The 2,872-nt window shown below is 41.5% G+C and overlaps 1 pseudogene; it reads left to right on the forward strand.

The window, feature by feature from the left end:
* Positions 1–548: 548 nt before the first annotated feature.
* On the forward strand, positions 549–2,596 carry LOC102824225 (annotated as a pseudogene).
* Positions 2,597–2,872: the final 276 nt, after the last annotated feature.

The raw sequence follows: 2,872 nt of genomic DNA on the forward strand, positions 1-2,872 counted from the left end.
CATATAGTGTTTCTGAGGAGTGACTAGTGAGCTTGGTATGCCTACCTTGAGGTTCAAACTGACTTTGCTGTCTAGTACATTAACCCACAGCATCACACCAGGACCAAAGCATCATTTTGTGCATATTTCACTTAAATTTGGAGACCATTGTGAGACAGATTTGATGAATTGGGCACTAATGACCAAAGGCCAGAATTGTTGTAGGATGACATCAGAAACATCATACGTAAAGAAAGAAACAGTTCATTAAATAGTGAGGAAAGAAGGAAAAGTTCAAAGTGGGTATCAGAAGAGACTGTGAGAGGACCCTGAGACGTGAACGGACGAGGTGGCGGTGGCAGAGCGGGAGTGGGGACCGCGGCGGGCAGAGCGCGGCGGCGCGGGTGTATTCCATAGAAAAGTCCCCAAACATCCCTGCCCTATTGACTCTGAGCTGTCAGGGGACTAAGGCTTATGAGGAGGTTCTGCCACACAAAACAGTGTCTAGTGAAGATGACAAGAAAGAGAGGAAAGGATCGTAAAAAGAAACTAAAATACTACAGAAAATCATGAGATCTATTCGATCTTTTGCCAATGATGACCGCCATGTTATGGTGAAACATTCAACAATTTAGCCTTCACCAGAGGAACTTGAAGCTGTTCAGAATATGGTGTCTACTGTTGAGTGTGCTCGTAAACATGTCTCAGATTGGCTGGATGAAACAAATAAAGGCATAAAAACAGAGGGTGAGACAGAAGTGAAGAAAGATGAGGCTGTAGAAAACGATTCCAAGGATCAAGGTGGTCGTACCTCGTGTGGTGTAATGAGGATTGGCCTGGTTGCAAAAGGCTTGCTGATTAAAGATGATATGGACTTGCAGCTGGTTTTAATGTGCAAAGATAAACCCACAGAATCCCTGTTAAATACAGTCAAAGATAATCTTCCTGTTCAGATTCAGAAACTCACAGAAGAGAAATATCAAGTGGAGCAATGTGTAAATGAGGCATCTATTATAATTCAGAATACAAAGGAACCCACCCTAACTTTGAAGGTGATAGTTAATTCCCCTCTAATTAGGAACGAATTGGAGAAAAAGGATGGAGAAAATGTTGCCATGAAAGATCCTCCGGACTTATTGGACAGGCAGAAATGCCAGAATGCCTTGACGTCTCTTCGACATGCCAAATGGTTTTAGGCAAGGGCAAATGGATTAAAGTCATGTGTAATTGTCCTCCACATTCTTCGAGATTTGTGCAACAGAGTTCCCACATGGGCACCATTAAAAGGATGGCCACTAGAGCTTTTATGTGAAAAGTCTATAGGTACTTGTAATAGACCTTTGGGCGCTGGGGAGGCCTTGAGACAAGTAATGGAGTGTTTGGCATTGGAATACTACTTCCTGGAGGTCCTGGTCTTCATGATCCTTGTGAGCATGACCCAACAGATGCTGTGAGCTATATGACCATTCAACAAAAATAAGATATTACCCACAGTGCACAGCATACACTCAGATTATCAGCCTTTGGCCAGATTTATAAAGTGCTGGAGATGGATCCTCTTCCATCTAGTAAACCTTTCCAGAAATATTCCTGGTCAGTTACTGATAAAAAAAAAAAAAAAGGTGCTGGGTCTTCAGCTCTAAAGAGGCCATTTGAGGATGGATTAGGGGATGATAAAGATCCCAACAAGAAAATGAAATGAAATTTAAGGAAAATTCTGAAAAGTAAAGTAATACACCTTATGAATACACTAAATCAGATCAGTACAAGTCTTATCTCAGTCTGGTCCTGTTCATGCCCCTGTTTTCAAAATGTCTGTGGATGTGGATGGCACAACATAGGAAGCCTCAGGACCATCCAAGAAAACAGCAAAACTTCACGTAGCAGTGAAGCTACTGCAGACAATGGGATACCCAACAGGCTTTGATGCAGATATTGGATGTATGAGTTCCAATGAAAAATCAGATAATGAAGGAAAAAATGAAACGATGTTTTCAAACTCAAGCAATAATACTGGAAATTCTACAAATGAAACCTCCAGTACCTTAGAGGTAAGAACTCAGGGCCAAATCCTTACAGCAAGTGGCAAAAATTCTGTAATGGAGCTTAATGAAAAAAGAAGAGGTCTTAAGTATGAACGCATCTTGGAGACTGGTGGAAGCCACAACTAACGTTTTGTAATGGAGGTAGAAGTAGATGGACAGAAATTCTGAGGTGCAGGTCCAAATAAGAAAGTGGCAAAGGCAAGTGCAGCATTAGCTGCTCTCGAGAAACTGTTTTCTGGACCCAATGCAGCAAATAATAAGAAAGAGAAGATTATCCCTCAGGCAAAGGGTGTTGTGAATACAGCTGTGTCCACAGCAGTCCAGGCTGTTCCGGGCAGAGGAAGAGGAACTCTAACAAGAGGAGCTTTTGTTGGGACCACAGCTGCTCCTGGCTACATAGCTCCAGGTGAGAAAACAGAAGCTTAAGGAAAAAAGCCAACTAGGACCAAGGCTATGGAACACCATATGGTTACAGCACAGCTGCCCCTGCCTATGGTTTACCCAAGAGAATGGTTCTGTTGCCCGTTATGACATTCCCAACATATCCTGTTCCCCACTACTCATTCTTTTAGCAAATGACAGACGCTAATTCCTATTGAGCAACAACAGTACAGTCCAATACAGAATGTTAGAGAAAAAGCCTTTTTATTCTGCTTTCTTTGAACATATACTTGATCAAAATTATTTGTAAAGAACATCTTTCCTACTTTTTGATTAATACCAAATGTGAATTCAGTTCTTTAAAACTTGAAAACAGACTAAAAGAAACCAGTTCTATGAAACGGTACCTCATTTCTGGAAAATAACTTATACCAGCCCTTCTATTCTAGGGGAGTACAAATCTAGCA

This window comes from Chrysochloris asiatica, unplaced genomic scaffold (assembly GCF_000296735.1).
Source record: "Chrysochloris asiatica unplaced genomic scaffold, ChrAsi1.0 scaffold00073, whole genome shotgun sequence".
Lineage (NCBI taxonomy): Eukaryota > Metazoa > Chordata > Mammalia > Afrosoricida > Chrysochloridae > Chrysochloris > Chrysochloris asiatica.